The sequence below is a fragment of the Myodes glareolus genome, chromosome 5, assembly GCF_982192425.1.
Source record: "Myodes glareolus chromosome 5, mMyoGla1.1, whole genome shotgun sequence".
In the NCBI taxonomy this organism is placed as follows: Eukaryota; Metazoa; Chordata; class Mammalia; order Rodentia; family Cricetidae; genus Myodes; species Myodes glareolus.
In genome coordinates, this window is record NC_142030.1 from 89604159 (window position 1) to 89623670 (window position 19512).

Genomic DNA, 19512 nt, shown 5'->3' on the forward strand with positions numbered 1-19512 from the left:
TAGATAGATAGATAGATAGATAGATAGATAGATAGATAGATAGATAAAGATAATACTCACATGAGAGAAGTTACCTGGAATGTCACTGGCCAACAGGATTGATGTGACCTAGGTCCTGCCTGAGGCCAGTCTTGGTGATCTACGTCTTGCAGACAAAGGTGGAGAGTCACAGGGAGGTTTCTACATATGAAAGAGGTGGGCTTTGGAGAAACCTAACCACAGCCACCATCAAGCTACCAGTAGTGCCTAGCCTTCCTCTGATGCCTGCCCCTCTACCTCTGAGTAACATCAGTCCAGTGACTTTGAGAAACCCCAACACCCTGCTCACCCAACCTGTCCTCAGTCACGCCTTGCAGGGGGCATGATCCAACTTATCCTTACGCAGGCTGAGATGCTATGTGGCTGATAACGGGGGTGGAGGTTCAGGTATCTTTGGGGACCAGCAACTTGAGCCTGGTCAACTTGAAAAGTAGGGCTTCCGGGCTACAAAATGAAAGTACAAGCTCCCGCCCTCCATTGTGTCTGGTGGATCCCTCCAGGTCAGCCGAGCAGCTGTTACCCTTGCTGACCTCTTTCCTTGTGCTGCCTGCATCTCTGTCAAAAGCAGGGACTTCCCATTTTCTGGAATGGCATTGTAGAAGAACGGCATTCATGTTTCATGGCCATTTTCTGCCAAGAAAGCCCACGATCAGAGTGATACAGGTTCCCGCTGCCCAGTTGAAACTGGAGAAATGGCGATAGTCCCTCATTCTTGAGGACTGGAGACAAATCTGCGTGGCTGATGGGTACAGCTACCGAGAATCCAGGGACCTCTGGATTCTGTGACCCAACAGAACCACCTCTTGTTCTCTGGGAGAGACAAGGTCTGTCTCTGTACCACAGACAGGCCTGGAACTATGTAGCCCAAGATAATTTCATATTTACTGCAATCCTGCTTCACTCTCCCACATGCCCGATTCCCTCTTTAGGGGAGCCTTATTTTGATTTTTAAAAAGATTTTTAACTGTGTGTGTGTGAGTGTGTGTGTGTGTGTATTGTAGCTTTTTGTTTTGTTTTTTCAAGACAAGGTTTCTCTGTAGCTTTGGTGCCTGTCCTGGAACTAGCTCTTGTAGACCAGGCTGGCCTCAAAATCACAGAGATCCGCCCGCCTCTGCCGCCAAGTACTGGGATTAAAGGCGTGCACCACCACCAGTGTGTGTGTGTAGGTGCACATGTAAACTGTATTTCTGCCAAGTGAACTCAGGAGGGAGATCTCAGTATTACTGAAGCAGAGGTGGAACAAGTGAGCTCTTCCCTGGTTACTGAAGTTCAAGGACAGGACAAAAGCTTTAGTGTCTCACAAACCCGGGTTTTAATTCCAGCTAACTTATAGCTGAAAGATCTCATTGGAGTTCATTTCCCCACCTGTAAAACAAGGAGTTCCACCTACCAGGCAAGCTTGGCATGTGAAAAAGGGAAGACACGTAAGACAAATAGTATCCAGGTGGTGGCACACATCTTTAATCCCAGCACTCAGAAGGCGGAGACAGTTGAATATCCATGAGTTCGAGGGAAACCTACTCTACAGAGTGAGTTCCAGGGCAGCCAGGGTTGTTACACAGAGAAACCCTGTCTAGAGAAACCCCATTGGCTCCAGCGCTTACCCACCTACTACAGGCTGGTGTTCCTGGATGAAGATTCCTCAGCCTCAGCCTTCGGCCTGCCCCACAAACCCTGTTCGCTGGGCTTGTAAAGAGAGTCTCAGACAGGCCCAGGCATGCCGGATATTTCTATCACTGCCAGTTCTGCCCCAGGTGAAAAGGGAGGGCCAGTTTTTTTCCAACCAAAAGGCCTCGGAGAATGAGTGTCTCCCTTCTGGTTGGGCAACTTCAAGAAACCTGAGATTCAAGAAGCAATATTGTCACCAAGAGGGCTCAGAGATAGGGCAGAGAAATTGGGTTCCCTGGATTTCCCACAAGCAACATCACTTTCCTTCTGTCAGTGTGGGTGTAGATAGGCATCTCCTGGTAGGAGAAAGAAGGGCATGGTGATACGGTTTAGCTGCTCGAGATTGCTGGGTCTGGGATGCAAGACAGATAGCATCTCTGTAGGGTTGTACAGCAATCAAATGTGATTAATGTGTGAGGGCAAAAATACTTCACAGGAGGTCATGACATTACCCGATTTCAAGTTCACCAGGGAGCTGGAGAGATGGCTCAGCTGGAAGTTAAGAGCACTGGTTGCTTTTACAGAGGACCCTGGTTGGACTCCTAGAATCCACATGGTGGCTCACAACTGTCTATTACTCCAGTTCCAGGGGATCCAAGGCCTCCTTTGGCTTCTGCAGGCCCACACGGTACACAGACATAAAAGCAGTCAAAACATCCATTCGCATAAAAATAAAGGTTAAGAAGAAAGTTGTAAAGTTCTTCAGTGGCTTCCCCATAGCTTCTGGGTCACAGACGTTTGTAAGAACTCGCTAAGTTCATGGCTAAGCACTGTCCGTAGCACGGCTCTTGTAGCTCGTCCTGTGGGCGAGCTCATCTCCGGCCTCTGCTCTTTTGCATGTGCCGTTTTCTGGCCTGAGTCACCTCCACCTCGCTAACCACTTGTCCTCGGTCTTTTTCCACTACCACAAAGGCCGCCGAGGTCAGGCCCTCTGTTGTTTGTTCCCTTGGAAACCTCCTTTTCTATTTTGCATGCCTCTACAGACGTGTGGCTGTTCATGGTTCATGATCCCCCTCTTTTAGACCCAAACACCTGCTTTCTGAGGTTAGAAGTTGCATGTCTGTGTTCTTCATCACTGTGGACCTGAGTCTCATAGAGGACACACAGCAGAAGTTTCATCTGCTGGGGGAAAAAAGCAACCGAATTAGAGACAGCACCACCTCTAGTTTCTTTAATCCCCTTAGCCTTGAGTCTTAGGTAGCCACAGTCACCGGCTACCCCACCCCAAACACTCAGTCAGCCAAGCGCCTGTCTACCAGAAGAATCCAGAGAGGTGTCTTTTTCCCCTGTCTGTCAAGACTCAAAATATTAACTGAAGAACCAGCCTGTCTGTATCTCTTTTTTTCTTTTTTCTTTTTTTTTCTTTTCTTTTTCTTCTATTTCTCCATCTTAGGCTTAAAAGCCATCTTATAGTAAAGGCAAACTAGGTTCATTACTATTTATAATTAAACCTCTGTTTCTCAAGCATTGGGCTATGCCCCACCTGTAACCTTAACTACACATGGTTCTGTACTGCCCCTTCCAGGAATGGCACCCACATCATTTCAAAAGTTGTTTATAACCATCTTGCAATCCTACCTTTGTTTCAAAAGCTTATACGACCACCTATGACTACCTAGTTAAGCCCCCCTGCAAGCCTGTCTTTGTTTCAGGAGGAACAACCTGATATGCATATGTTCTGCTCCAGCAACCCCACCTATCCATTCACCAGTCCTGCCCCTGAGCTGCAAAAGCCTTGTCTTCCTCTCACCCAGGGCAAACCTCTCGAACCCCACCTTAGTGGGAGGCAGCCCGTGTACACAAATAACAAATCTTGCTTGAATTTGGTCATGATGACTTGGGTCAGTGGTCTTTTCTTCTCCAACTTTTGGGATTAACATGAATCACCTGCATTTTTCCTCTAGACTCCTCTCTGAGACCCTGGCCATTTACCTCATCACCTTCAGGTTTGGGATGTGCTATGAACAGAGTACTCACCAGTCAGCAAACCTGTGGAGGCGGCCTTCTCTCCTTGTTAATCATAGGGCAACTCCCGGTATTCCGGGTCTAGCTGTGTGCTGTCCTAGACATCAGACCACGGACACATTTCTGCACGAGAACCCAGGGATACTTTACAAAACGGCTGGCATCGTGAGGTATCCAAATTACCATCTGGGTCAGACGCTGCGCTAAGCATTTCCAGGGCCTTCCTCAGTACGGCTCGGTGCAACAGGCTCCATTTACCTTATTTTACCTTTGAGGTTTGTAATTGAGGCAAGGAGTGCATGAAACACACGGCATGCTCACATCACTATTAAGTTGTGTGGACTTGGATGGGCTCTGCTCAGAGCCCCAGCCTCCTTCCTGCTCAGCAGCCACACTCAGAGGCAAGACAGGTATGAAACAGGCTGAAGTCATCTAGACCCAAGTTCAGTCAGCAGCTGGGAAGGGTTGTCTCCCAAAGATAACCCCAAACTTGTGTCTCTGGGCTCATGTCAGAGAGATGTGCAGACTCCCTCATGGGCGTGAACCCTCACCTCCTTGGTAACTGTCACAGGATCCACAGGGACGGGATGATGATGGAACAAGAAGCACACACAGGTCTGGGGACCTACCTCCCTGGCAAGTGCTTACCCAGCATGGTCAGGACCCTAGGTTTAAGCCCCAGCCTGGGGCACTGGGGCAGGGCACAGGCAATCATAGTGGCGTATTCAAAAGAGATGGCAGGAATTTGAGTCAGTGAGCTTGACTTCAAGTCTGTTAACTTCAAGATGTTAGGGATTTTTTTTTTAAGTTCTATTTTGTTTGGGCCGGGATAGAGTGTCAGGTTGAGGAACAATTTCTAAAGTATGCACCATCTGACCATCCTGTTTCCTCCAATGTCTGGGGCCCTAGGCTGCGGTTTTCAACTCTGGCTGCACATTTGCTTCACTCAGGAAGGTTATAGAAAACAAATGGACCTACTCCAGAGAAACTTCACCGTGACTCCAGGGTAGAGCCAAAGACATCAGCAGTTCTTAAAGGCTGTCCTCGAGGCTGGAGACAGTTCAGTGGTTAAGAACACTTTGCTGCTCTTGAGGGCCTGAATTCAATGCCCTCTTCTAATCTCTGAGGATACCGGGATCCAGGCATGCATAGTCCATGGGTACAAACCCTCCCAGGGATTCTGGTGTAGCCTGCACCTCTCTCTCTCTCTCTCTCTGTGTGTCTCTCTCTGTCTCTCTCTCTGTCTCTCTCTGTCTCTCTCTGTTTTGTTTTGTTTTTGGGACAGGGTTTCTCTGTGTAGCCCTGGCTATCCTGAAACTTGCTCTGTAGACCAGGCTGGTCTCGAACTCACAGAGATCCACCTGTCTCTGCCTCCTGAGTGCTAGGATTAAAGGCGTGAGCCACCACTACCCAGCCAGCTGCAGAACTCTTATTGAGCACAGAATTTAGAAACTCAAGATAATCAAATCTTATCCTATCGTCCTGTCCTTTGTACCCTAAAGAGAAGGGAACTAAGCAGCTTTCCATCAAGTTCTTGGCAGTCTTCCCTCGGAGTAGGGCTTATCTGTCCTTGCCTGGTCCTCACCCCCTGTTTTCCTTGGTTCTTGGGCAGCCTTGTGGCGCGTGCTCCACACAGATGGTCACAGTGCTGTTGCTGTGTATGCATGTCATCAAGAGGAGGGCTTGAGCCAGCTGTGCCTACAATCCCAGCACTTCAGGGGATACTCTGAGACAAACCTGGGCTATATAGTGAAACTCCGCCTCAAGAAAGAAAAAAAAAAAAAAAGGAGGGGAAAACTTTATTATCGCTCAGCAACTTTGACTTTTAGTCTAGCAATAAAACCAGGGAGGGAAACAACCAAGAGAGCCTCCAGGAAGGTGGCAGCAATGCCACAGGCTGTCCCTCGACCATCTGTACCTGCCTGACCGATGAGGATCTGGCTAAGGAGCACTCCAGGAGACATGGGCTCCATGGACAGGTGAGGCAGAGCTGCTGTCCTCAGTCCCGGGTGCCTACTTCAAAGGAAGCTCACGTTTTGATGTTTCTGGGATCCAGGAACTACCGAAAGGCTTTATGAGAGACTCCCTTACTTGATCTGCAGCTCCTCTCTGTGCAAACCTGTAACCGTGGGACCTTACCCAAAATAAAGATGTCTATACCAGTGGTGAAGAGCACTGACCGATCTTCCAGAAGACCTGGGTTCAGTCCCCAGAACCCTCATGGCAGCTTAACTGTGACTCTAGTTCCAGGAGCCCCAGCACCCATTGCAAAGCGCCAATGCACATAAAATAAAAGATGTTTCTACCATAGCGTCCTCACAACAGCGGCACTGTGACTTATGCATCACTCAGTGATTGTATTTCTGTATTTTAAGCCCATAAACAGCAGAACTTTTGGTTCTCCGCCTGCCATCTTCCACCTGAAGCATCATTTACTCTTTCGACTTCTGTTCAGTCCCCGTGTCTAATGCCAAACCACATTTGTGACTCGAAGCAGTAGAAATTGGTTCTTTCAGAGTTCAGAAAGCCAAAACAGGAAATAATTTTTCTCAGGGTCAAAAATCCAAATGTTGGGGCTGGTGAGATGGCTCAGTGGTTAAGAGCATTGACTGTTTGTTCTTCCAAGGGTCCGAAGTTCAATTCCCAGCAACCACATGGTGGCTCACAACCATCTGTAATGAGATCTGGTGCCCTCTTCTGGCCTGCAGACAAACATGCATACAGAATACTGTACACATAATAAATAAATAAATCTTGAAAAAAAATCCAAGTGTTGCTGTTAAGTGAAAACCAACCAAACAAAAAAACAAAAACAAAAAACCAGACTCAGATAAAAATGAAAGAGGGAGAGAGAGAATGGTTTCCTGCTGGCCTTTACTTCCAATACTCAGGAGGCAGAAGCAGAGGCCAGCCGGGGTTACATAGAGAGAACCTGTCACAAAACAGATGACTTTGTCCTTGACATTTTGCCAGGGCTGCTGTAGCAAAGCACTAAACCAAGTTAAGGCAGAACTCCTGACTGAAGGCCGGGAGACCTGCGTCAGTATTGGCAGGGCTGGTTCACAAGGGGTGAGGGCTCATGGGGTGTGGGGTGGGGTCTATAGGGTGTGGGGTAGGAGGTTCATGGAGTGTGGGGGTTCATGGGGTGTGGGATGTGGCTCATAGGATGTGGGTTGGTGGTTCGTGGGGGTGTAGTGGGGGCTCATGGGGTGTGGGTTGGGGTTCATGGTGGTGGAGTGGGGGCTCATGGCGTAGGGTGGAGGCTCATAGGCACAGGGTGGGGGGACTCATGGGGGTAGGGTGGGGGCTCATGCAGCATGGGGTGGGGGCACAAGAGGGTGCAGTTCTGAGCCTCTGTCCCTGGAATAGTTCCAGCCTTCACTGGGCATTCTCCTTATGCCCACATCAGACCTGGTTCTTCTCCTCCCCTTTAAAAGATGATACTTTTTTTTATCTTTAAAATATCTTTATTACAGTTGGGTGTTGGCGCACACCTTTAAACCCAGCACATGGGAGGCAGAGGCAGGCAGAGTTCTGTGAGTCAAGGCCAGTCTGGTCTACAAAGTGAATTTCAGGACAGCCAGGGCTCTTATAGAGAAACCATGCCTCAAAATAAAACAAAAAACTCAAAATGAATAATTCCTTTTATTATATTTATTGGTTTGGTTGAGGGGCCACACAAGTCATGGCACACCGGTAGAAATCAAATGACAACTTTCAGGAGTTGGTTCTGTCTTTTCAGATGGGGGTCTCTGGAACTGAATCAGCCTTGACAGCCAAATGCCTTTACCTGCCAAGCCTCCTCCTCCTCCTCTTCCTCCTTTTCTTTCTTTCTTTCTTTCTTTCTTTCTTTCTTTCTTTCTATCTTTCTTTCTTTCTCTTTTTTTTTTTTGATTTTTCGAGACAGGGTTTCTCTGTGTTGCTTTGGAGCCTACTGAGTCTTCTTGCCAGCCCTTCTTCCTCTTTTTTTTTTGGTGGGGGGAGTTCGAGACCGGGTTCTTATGCATAGCCCTGGCTGTCCTGGTTAGCTCTGTAGACCAGGCTGGCCTTGAACTCACAAAGGTCCACCTGCCTCTGCCTTCTGAGTGCTGGGATTAAAGGCATATGTCACCACTGCCTAGCTTGTTCTTTAAAAAAAAAAAACTATTTTGAGACAGCATCTCATAATGTAGTTTTGACTGTTCTGGAACTCACAGAAATTGACCTGTCTCTGCCTTCTGAGTGCTGGGATTAAAGACATGCACCATTACACATACCTGGTACCTGGCTAAAACTTTTTTTTTTTTTTACATTGGTGTGTGTGTTCTCTCCTTTCCCCATGTTACTCCCAGGAACCAAACCCAGGTCATCAGTCCTAGCAGCAGCACCTTTACCTGCTGAGCTATCTTTTTGGACCTTCTATTTTTTTTTTTAAGATAAGGTCTCATGTAGCTAAAGTTGGTCTCAAATTCACTGTGTAGCCCAGGATAACCTTGCATGATGCTCCTGCCTCTACCTTCAGAGTGCTGAGATTACAGGTATGTGCTACCCTACTAAATCCCTAGCCCAATTTCTCCCCTTATAAGGACACTGGTCATTTTGGATTGGGGGGGCCACCCTGTTCCCATAGTTTCTCAACTTTACTTTAAAAAGATAAAAAGATTTATGTTATTTTTAGTTATGGGTATATCTGTTGTAAGTGTGGATACCCATGGAAGCCAGAAGAACTAGTTATAAGAGGCTGTGTGGTGTAGGAGGTTCTTCTTTCTATGTGTTGCTTTCATTGGTTAAATAAAGAAAACTGCCTTGGCCTTTTGATAGGGCAGCCATTAGATGGGCGTGGTAGACAGAACAGAATTCTGGGAGGAAGAAGGCAGTGTGGCAGACGCCATGGCTCTCCTCTCTGAGATGGAGGCTGGTTAGACTCATGCCAGTAAGCCGCAGTCAAGTGGTGATACACATTAATGGAGATGGGTTATACTAATATGTAAGAATTAGCCAAGAAGAGGCTAGAAATAATGGGTTAGGCAGTGTTTAAATAAATACAGCTTCTGTGTAATTATTTCGGGGGTGTAAGCTAGCTGGGCGGGACATAACAAAGGGCCTGCGCTCCTCTCGGGCGGCGGGACACAGCCCACTCCTCCATACTACAGAGTCTTCCATTGTGGGTGGGTGATGGGAGCTAAACTCTGTGCTATCTTTCCAGGTCCCTCATCTTTAAAAGTAGCTGTAAGGACTTTATTTTATTTTATTTTATTTTTTGGTTTTTTGATACGGCGTTTCCCAGTAGCTATGGAGTCAGTCCTGGAACTCACTCTGTAGACCAGGCTGGCCTTGAACTCACAGAGATCTGTCTGACTCTGCCTCATGAGTGCCGGAATTAAAGGCGTGCACCACCACCATCCAGCTGTTTTGTTTTGTTTCTTTTTTAAAAAAAAAAAAAAGAAAGAAACAGGGTTTCTTTGCCTTTGTGTGATTTTATTTCTAAAATCTGAGGTCTCAAGAGGCCTCACAACTTGGTTTTGCTCTGGAAGCGGCCATACAAAGTCTGATTACACTGTTGAAGTCTAAGGGGATGAGAGACTGGAAAGGAAGGATCATCTCCCCCAGCCTTTCCAGCTAAGGCCTCAGACATGGGTGCAAACATCTTGGGTTGCCCCACACAGTGAAGGTGAACCACCACCATCTAGCCCTGCCCACATTACAGAATCATGAATGGAGAAAAGATGCTGGTTATAAACTACCTAGTTCCAGGGTAGTTTTTTGTTTTGTTTTGTTTTTGAGACAAGGTTTCCCCATGTGGCCCTTACTTGTCTTGGAATTCAGTCTGTAGACCAGGGTAGCCTCAGATTCACAGAGATCTGCTTGCTTCTGCCTCCCAAATGCTGGGATTAAAGGTGTGCGCCACCACCTCCCACAACTCCCAGCCCTGGGATAGTTTATAATATAGCAAGAGATAAGTGCAAGAAGGCCTTCCATTTGCTGCTTCCATTCCTTCTGCAGACTGTCAGTGCCTAGCGTCTGCTTATCACTCAGAGGAGTTCCCGGGGCTTACTGCTGGCGGAGTGGCTGGGAATGGGGACAAAGTTGAGCCTGTATAAAATGAATAGCCCCTCTGACCTGCCCAAGAGTTTCTTCACGCCTGCGTGAGAAGCTGGGGCTCTGGGAGAGCAGGGCAGGGACAGAGGGTACTGAGGGGGCTTTGTCCAGGTGGGCTTCCAGCCAGAGCTGGACGCGCAGAACAGACGGTGTGGGCTCCAGAACACTGAAACCTCGGGGGGTAAGAGGAGAAACACAAGTAGTGAGAGGCCTTGGCGAAGGGAAAATTGGAATAATTAACCATTAGGAATGAATGTCTTCAATTAGGGGTGTCTTCAAAAGAGCATAATTGGGGAGAGTGAAGAGTCGCGGAGAGGCACAAAGAGGCGGGTTTGTAGAATGGGAACAGAGGGTGATTATGTGGAGAACGGCAGTGGCAGAGCCAGGGCTGGAGTGCTCAAGGCCCCCTTTCCTCCTTTGTGGAAGGTTACAATCACAGTGGCTGGTAATCGCCCAACTACGCAGGGCTTACTAAGCTTCACCACCGTGTGGCTGCTCCTCCCAGCCACTTCAAGGTAAGCGTTATTGTTCTCGTCTTGTTTTATAGAGCAGGAAACTGAGGTCCGGCAACATAGCCAAGAACATAGAGTAATAAGTGGCAAAGCTAGGATTCAAATCCAGACATTCCGGCTTCAGAATGTGCTCTTAGCCACTAATGATGCAGCAGAAACCCAGCAAAACAGATACCCACGCCGGTTCTTGTGCCTAAAACAAAGCAATTAGACATGGCTTGGGCTTGGGCTGGAAAGTGTATCCAAGGGGCACAGGCTCGGTAGTTGGGGATTATTCTCCAGTGGCATACCCCTGACTCTAATGGCGAAACAGACCAGGATTTTCTGTCTGCCCCTCCCTTGTTACTGCATGAAATCCTTTAAGGAACTTGCCCACTGTCTTTCCAACAACTTATGAGTAGCCATTTCCAGAAGAGACAGTCTCACAGCTCCTAGGGGCTTACTGAGACAGGTAGGGAGCCTGCTCAGACTGAGGGGACAAGGTAGACTCCAGATCAGTGTGGAGGAATGGGGTACAGGGGTGGGAGAGCTATAGCTCAGACACCCTCATTGTCCAGGTTCTTTCTGTCTGGCCTCTGTAGATAGTCCATAAGGACAGAGATGGGTGCTCTCAAATGAGGATCAAGCCCAAGATCTTTAATTTATAGGCAAAGAAGACACTACTTTCCCAGGTCCTAACCATTCTGTGTAAGGAGTGGGCTGTCGTTTTTCCCACAGCTGCTGCAATGCACTGTCTTTTCCAAGACCAGGGAACAGAGAAAGGTGAGGAAGGGAAAAGAAACCACCGGCTTCCTGCTGGCTCCCTAGCGTCAAGGGAAGCGCACACTATGACGTCATTCCCAGCTTTCCTAGGGCAGTCAGTTCTCCATGGAGTCACAAAGGGCTAGCTCAGCCTGAGGCTGAGGCCCCAAAGTCTGTCACTGATTTGGTTTCTAACCCCTCTGTCCCTGAACAATGAGAATGAGCCATTGTGAAGCAAGGCACCAAGAACACAGGGAACCACCTTCATTAGTTACCGCTCAGGTTTTAGTGGCTCCCACCTTTCTCTGACCATAACTGAGCAACTTCAGCACCAATCTTCCTGTACCAAAGCCCACTCTGGGGCATATAACTAAAGCACCCACTCTGAGTCCAGCAAGATGGCTTGGCTGGGCAAGGGCATGAGTCTAGTCTCTGCACTCTATAAGGTGGAACAAGGCAGAAAGAAGTGATTCCTGGATATTGTCCTGTGATGGCCTCCCTACCCCCGCCCTGGACACACATTCGAGCATTAAAAAACCAAACCAAAACAACAACAACAACAAAAAACCAGCAACATCAAAAGCCACCACACTCTGCCCTTAAAGAAAGGCTCATATGCTTTGGGAATGCTCTTCTCACTTCTTAGTCTGAGCCCTTGGGCAATGAGATGGAATGGAGATGCCTGCCTCTTCCTTGACCACACCCCCTATTTTTCACTAGCTTCCCTTTTACCTTCAGCATAGGCATTAGGGAGCTACTTCCTTCTAAGACAGAATACTGCCCCTTATTGTGATCCTTCCTGGCCTGCCAGTCCAGTACTCAGCCCTCAGACCCTGCCACAGCCCAGCATCTGCTTTGCTTCTGGACTTCATTCCCGTGTCTACTCGGAGTGCTCACGTCACATTACGATTTGCTTACACAGCATAGCTTCCTCTTCCCAGCTGTGTTCCCTGTCTGGCCCAGATTCACAGCACGTAGGTGTCACGCCCCGTGTGCTAGAGACTCCTTAGAAGGCGCCATGTCAGGGGATTCTAGCATTTTATCAAGACTCAGGAGTGTGTGTGTGTGTGTGTGTGTGTGTGTGTGTGTGTGTGTGTGAGAGAGAGAGAGAGAGAGAGAGAGAGAGAGAGAGAGAGAGAGAGAAAGCCTGCTGGGTTGGCCTAGTAGAACAGCTAACTCTTTTCTTTTTGTGATGGTTGGCAAACCTTTTTGAGACAAGAGTCCTCCTGTGTAAATCAGGCCGAATTGGAACTTGAAATTCTCCTGCCTTTACTCCCCAAGTTTGTCTACTTTCTTGGAGGGGTGGGGTGAGTAAACGGGATGGTTTGAGACCGTTTCACTCTGCACCTTAGACTGGCCTTGAACTCACTATGTATCCTAACACTCTCATCTGATCCCCCCCTCCAATTCTTTGTTTTTTTCTCTCTCCCTCTCCCTCCTCACATTTCCCACTCTTTCTCCCTCACTCCCTCAATAGAGATTGAACACAGAAATGTTCAGCTACATTCTCAGGACAGAGGCCTGCTTGTTAAATTCTGTCACAGGTCAGGTACTTTGGATGGACCTCTAGAGTTCTCTTTTTTATTTTTATTTTTTGTTTTTTTCCACAGGGTTTCTCTGTGTAACAACCCTAGCTGTGCTGGAACTTGCTCCTGTAGACCAGGCTGGCCTCGAACTCACAGATCCATTTTCTTCTGTTTCCTGAGTGCTGGGATTAAAGGCCTGTACCACCACTGCCCAGCTTTGTTGCTGTTTGTTTTAAAATGTGAGAAAAGAGAGTGGAGCGATAGATGGCAGGAGGGTCAGAAGTCAGGGCCATCCTCAACTATACGGGGAGGTCAAGTCCAGGGGCTACAGGAGACTTTATCTCAGGAAAAACAATTCCCACTCCCCTCAAAAAGGATATGAGGGGGTTACGAGGTTGTGGGGAGTGTAGAAAGCCCCAGTTCTGCAAGGTACTGAGAGAATGTATACTGTTGACATGTATATTGCATGTTAGAGACTAGAACCCTCATCTCTAACCCAGAGAGAAGCTGCAAAGACTTCCCTGTATTCCATGTATGGATGTTGATAGTGCATACAGAAAATGGCCACCATAGCTTTCTCCTCCCTGGACATCTAAGGCCTGAAGGCTGCTCCTCTGCAGAGACTGCTCTTATGGAGTTTAGCTAAACCAGCCTAGAGCCAGCCTTATGCCAAACCCCCCCTCCTCGTTCGCCTGCATATCACAACCCCGCCTCCTTGTTCATCTGAATATCACAACCCCGCCTCCTTGTTCAGCTGTGTCCCTTGACCTCTCTGTTCAGCCAGGTGGTGGCTGGTTTATCAAAGAGCTATGTCTAACTCGCTCTCAGCACTTAACTGGCTCACACTATGAAGACCCCATCGCCAAGAGTGCTGAGGTTAGGTGTCGAGCCCTCTGGATCCTCTCCTTCCTATTGCTGAGGGTCCTGTGTAGATAGGAGGGTCCCTCTAAGATAGGAACTTATAGAGGCTATAGATAAATTCATGTACCTTGAGAGGGAAAGGAAGAAAGGAACCACCAGCTCACTGGTTTGTGAGTGGAGATACTGGCAGAGAGATGGATTTGCATCCTTGAGAGGTACTTTAATAGGGCAGAATGGTCTAACCTCTTTTTTTTTTAAATTTAGTTTTTGTTGTTTTTCGAAACAGGGTTTCTCTGTGTAGCCCTGACTGTTCTAGAACTTGCTCTGTGGTCCAGGCTGGCCTCAAACTCAAAGAGATCTGGCCGCCTCTGCCTCCTGAGTGCTGGGATTAAAGGCGTGCGCCACCACCGCCTGGCTAATACATTGATCTTTAAGACCATGTGTTCAGACCTGACTAGCCTCAAACAAATTCCCTAGTTATCTCATTAGGGACTCCATTGATAATGAGACTTCAAATTTCTGTTCAAAACGTTTCAAACACTTTTAAAAAGTTATTTCATGGGCCAGAGAGATGGCTCAGAAGTTAAGTGCACTGGCTGCTCTTCCAGAGGACCTGAGATCAATTTTCAGCAACCACATGGTGACTCACAGCCATATGATCTGATGCTCTTTTCTGGCATGTGTGCACATATATAATCAGGGCACTGTATGATTATTAAATCAATAAATCTTTTTTAAAAAGTTATTTCATATGTTCATGGCCAAAAGAGGAGAAAGGCTCTCTTTTGGAATCCTGCTTGTTGTCTTCTGTGTCTCCCTATAAAGCATGGAGCTTACAGTTTTATTTTATTTTGTTTTGTTTTTGGAGACAGAGTTTCTCTGTGAAGCCCTGGCTGTCCTGGAACTCAGCCCAGGCTGGCCTGGCACTCAGAGATCCGCTTGCCTCTGCCTCCTTATGCGGGGATATGCGCCACCACCGCCTGGCTGCACCTTACATTTTAAGATGACCAGGGCAGGTTACCTGTGAATTCAACCTCTACTGTCCTCTGCTGGCCATGAGGAGGGAGGTTAGGTTAAAATTTTAGATGTGATTTCTTCTGAGCATTGACATGGAGCAGATCCTTCCCAGAAGCTAAGGGCTGTAGAAGACTCAACCTTTGTTGGGGTGGACGAGGGACAGGGAATATGTAAGGACCGACATGAAGACAAGCAGGATGGCCCAGGGCTAAGCCATCCTTGAAAGCCCTTGTCAGGATGGCATCTGCAGGGGCTGGGGGAACAGTGGGGTTAGTGACAGAAAACTGGGGGACACCAGGTGCTCTGCTGTACCCATTTCTTTGCAACTACACTGTACTGATGCTACTCCAGAGCAGTCCTCTCCTCTCTGGCCTCAGAGAACTCTCCTTCGTCTATAGGCTGCCCACAGACTAGCGCACTGAGACATGTTTGCCACATATCAGTCAAACTCAAGGTCAAGGCAGGTCTGGCCGTGATGGCCGTGGTGGTGGTCAGCACGCAGCTTCATGCAGCACCTTGGGTAGCTCATATCCAAGCACCGTGGGGGTAAGGGGCTAGAGATTGATGCTGTCCTAGGAAGAAACAGGAGATGGTCTCAGTAGCTGGCTCTTCGTGCTTTGGGAAGAGTCTACACAAAGATCCCACAACTGGTCAGGCAGTGATGGCGCATGCCTTTAATACCAGCACTTGGGAGGCAGAGACAGGCAGATCTCTGAGTTTGGGGCCAACCTGGTCTACAGAGTGAGTTCCAGGACAGCCAGGGCTATACAGTGAAGCACTGACTCAAGGAAAAAGCAATCCCATCACTGGGGAAAGAACAGTTGTTTGGTATCTGATATTTTACCACCTTGAAGAAACAAGGAAACAGCCACGGTGACAGAAATCTGTAATTCCTGTCGCTGGGTCCAATGACCAGAGTTCAGTCCCTTGGATCCCTGTGATATAAGGAGAAATCAACTCTACTGATTGCCCTTTGATCTCCACACACATGTTGTACTATGATCACCGTACCAAGCAGGCCATGCACACAGACACTAAACAAATGAATAAAACAATGTGAGAAAGAAAGAAACCCACAATTCCAATGCTCAGGAAGCCAGGGCAGAAGGACCCTATGTTCCAGGACACCACGGCCTGCAGAGAAAGGTTCTGTCCTCAAACAGACAAACATTTAGGACAACTGGGTCAGTTTGAATACTTATTTGGTATTCTTTTTTTTTTTTAAACTGTGGTGTATGTGTGTCTGTCTGTCTGTCTGTCTGTCTGTCTGTCAGTCACAGCATGCACGTGGAAGTCGGACGACAACTTGCCAGGGTCAATTCTCTTCCTCTATGCCGTGGGTCCATGCGATGGAGCTCAGGTCATCAGGCTTGGCAGTTGCTGTCTTTACCTATGGAGCCACCTCACCAGTCCTTATTTGGGAGAAACCATTAATTTCGTTAGGTATAAAAGTAGATGTGGAGGGCTGGAGAGACGACTCAGAGGTTAAGAGCACTGCCCACTCTTCCAGAGGTCCTGAGTTCAATTCCCAACAACCACATGGTGGCTCACAGCCATCTCTAATGAGATCTGCTCCCCTCTTCTGGCCTGCAGGCATACACACAGGCAGAACACTGTATACATAATAAATACATAAATCTTCAAAAAAAGAATAGATGCGGAACTAGAGAGAGGGCTCGGTGGCAGAAAGCTTACTGCTCTTGCAGAAGACCCAGGCAGCTCCCAGCACCAACATAACTCATAACAGCCAGCAACTCCAGCTCCTGGGGACCTAAAGCCTCTGGTACCTGTACTCACATGCGTACACAGACACACAGACACAGAATCAAAAATAATAAGGTCCTGTTCTCCGCGCTTGGCTTTGGTTCCGGCGACATGGCTAAACGCACCAAGAAGGTCGGGATCGTCGGGAAATACGGGACCCGCTATGGTGCCTCCCTCCGGAAAATAGTAAAGAAAATTGAAATCAGCCAGCACGCCAAGTACACGTGCTCCTTCTGTGGCAAGACCAAGATGAAGAGACGAGCCGTCGGCATCTGGCCCTGTGGTTCCTGCATGAAAACAGTGGCTGGCGGGGCCTGGACCTACAACACAACTTCTGCCATCACAGTGAAGTCTGCCATCAGAAGACTGAAGGAACTGAAAGATCAGTAGAAGTGCTACCGTTTGAGACTCAAAGCCTACTCAATAATGCACAGCCAACTAAATAAATGGGTTAATTTACATAAAATAATAATAATAATAAGGTCCTTTAAAAAGTAAATAAAAAATAAAAGAACTATTAAACAAATGTATTTCATAATTGAGGTTATTTTCCCTCCTTTAAAAAAATGGTTGCTTCCAGTCAGTGCCCCTGAGGGCAACAAGTTCACTGATCCCTAAAGCAGTGAGAGTTCCTAGGAACAGCAAAAACTTTTCCTAATGTGGCAACAGCCACAGTGAGTGTCTCAAGATGTACTCCCCCTACCCCTGGCCTTTGCAGCCTGAACCACAGAACAGTCTCTTAACCAGCAAATAACTATTACCTGCAAGTCCAGGCGCCTGTGCCTCCTATCTAGTTGTGGTCACAGCCATACAGCAGCACCACAGTGCAGGAAGGCAAGGTAAGCTTTGCTCACTCTTCCTTCCTTCGTTCCTTCATTCCTTCGTTCCTTCCTTCCTTCCTTCTTTCCTTCCTTCCTTCTGCCTTTCTTCCTTCCTTTCAATCTTTAGATTTATTTATGTGTGCATTGGTATTTTGCCTGCGTGTCTGTTTGTGTGGTAGGCAGATCCCCTGGAACTGGAGTTGCAGACAGCTGTGAGCACCATGTGGGTGCTGGGAAGTGAACAGGGTCCTCTGGAAGAGCAGCCAGTGCTCTCAACCACTGAGCCATCGCTCCAGCCCCCAGAGTATGCTCTCTAATGCCACCACAGCCATTTTTAATCTTTCTAGAATCTGTTGCTATAGCAGTGGTTCTCAACCTATGGGCCATAACCCCTTTGGGGGTCACATAGCAGATATCCTATATATCAGATATTTACATTATGATTCATAACAGTAGCAAAATTACAGTTATGAAATAGCAACCAAATAATCTTATGGTAGGGGAGGGGGTCACCATGACGTGAGGAACTGTATTAAAGAGTCTGAGCATTAGGAAGGTTGAGAACCACACTGCTCTAGAGCAAAGCCCATAAAACTTAAACTTAGTTCTATGTGCCTGCTCGTTAGGAATGGGGTGGGTGACGAGGTGGGGATTAAATGAGTTTATTACTCCAAGAGGAAATGACAGGTGCAGAACACAAGAAGCCTTTGACTACTACACCCCCTAATCTGATGAAGGCCATTCTGTATTTCCCAAATTGTTCCCTCATCCAGGTATGTAATGCACACCTAGGAGGCTGCAGCAGGAGCCTGGCTCCTGGTTAGACAGCTCTACAGAGCAAGATACCGGGGAGGTGGGAAACAATTCCCTTCAGAGAGCCCAGTCACCTGTCTATGTCTCTGGCAAGTGTGAATGAGGAAGCCACACCCTTGGCTTCTGGCCCCAAGGCCTCACTTCTCTGACAGTTCAAGGGTCACCTGCCCTAGTCTTTCCATTCTCAGTGCATTCGCGTGTCCTGGAATTTCTCTGAGTGGCTACATGTGTCACGTGTTAATCCTCTTACCCTCAACTTGCCCTGAGCCTTGTGGGACCCCAGTTTACAGACTGGATGCTGCACTTGGACTTGACCTCAGCAACAGCAGCAGCGACATCCATGGGCACTCGGTTTTCATAAAGGAGCAGATGGGAGGCAACATACTTGCCGTTCTTGGCCGTCTGATAGGAGAGTGTAGTGTTCACTCGGGCCTTCTCAGCTGGGGTAGGCGAGCAGGTCATCAGGAAGTTGGATGCAGGGTAGGACCAGAAAGGTCTGGAACTTCATGACATCCACACTGAGGGCACCATCAAACACAGGGAGCTGGAAGACATGATCTGGCTGATGAACCTGTCCGTAAGTCAAGTGCTCGGTGTCCAAGCTGCAGTGACAGATGCCATAAATGGTTTATCATGAAGGTCCCGTCTGAGAACTTCAGGGTGGTGTGGGGGCTAAGGCTGGAGCTGCAGGGCTAACAAGTGCTGTGGACATGTGGGGCTGGGTAGACAGCAAACTCCAGCCTGGACTTCTTACTCAAGAGGAAGATGCTGTGTTAAACAGGGAGTTAAAGCCTCACAGCTCCGAGGACAGCAAGCCCTGGGCACAGTGTCCTGGTCTGTTTAGATATGGGACCGCACTGTTAAGGATACAGGTGACATGTCCCTTGTCCCCAGTCCCTCTTAGAGAACTCTCAACTGTCTATATAGTGATTATTACCTACACACAATTGCATTCCTTTTCACATAGGAAAGATTTTGAAGTGTAGTTTATACCCCTATATCTTATATATAGAATGAAAGGTTTGACAAACCTATATAGATATAGAAATTATATAATCAAGCCAATCAAGATATAGAAATTCCCATCACCACCCAAAGGGCTTTTACCTCTGTGAGGAAAGAATACTTACAGGACATTCGGAGTTCTTGACAGACAGGTGACATAGTCGGGCACAGTGAACTGGCAGAGTCTATACAAAGCCCCAGGTCCCACCCTTCCCTGGAGCCTTAGAGCCTACTGTTTACCAAGTACTCTAGTAATCCTAATGTTCCTTGAGCCAAAAAAGTAGCCATCTCCCAAATGCATGCCTAAATACTGCATAAGAAAGGTATTTGGGCTGGGTAGTGGTGGCGCATGTCTTTAATTCCAGCACTTGGGAGGCAGGTGAATCTCTGTGAGTTGGAGGCCAAGCCTGGTCTACAGTGTGAGTTCCAGAACAGTCAGGACTGTCTCACAGGAAAACCCTGTCGCAAAAAAACAAAATCAAAGAAAGAAAGAGAGAGAAAGAGAGAGAACAAAAGAAAGAAAAGAAAAGAGAGGTTTTCTTTCTTTTTTTTTTTTTTTTGTTTCCCTTCTTTCTAAGGACGGGCTCACAAAACCTACTGAAACAGCCACACAAATCTACACCATTTCTGTAGAGCCGCAGAGCCAAGGCATTGACTCCCAGCTGGCTTCACTGTCAGACAGTGAGGAGTAACTGGAAAAGT

At 47.7% G+C, this 19512-nt stretch overlaps 1 long non-coding RNA gene and 1 pseudogene across 1 annotated transcript; one reads left to right on the top strand and one right to left on the bottom strand.

The window, feature by feature from the left end:
* Positions 1-15592: 15592 nt before the first annotated feature.
* Positions 15593-19032, bottom strand: LOC146894982 (uncharacterized). The gene is made up of 3 exons (XR_015001419.2): positions 18936-19032; positions 18191-18349; positions 15593-15819 (listed from the first exon to the last, which is right to left on the bottom strand). It is a non-coding gene; the product is annotated as an uncharacterized LOC146894982 (long non-coding RNA).
* Positions 16237-16651, top strand: LOC125398315 (large ribosomal subunit protein eL43 pseudogene; annotated as a pseudogene).
* Positions 19033-19512: the final 480 nt, after the last annotated feature.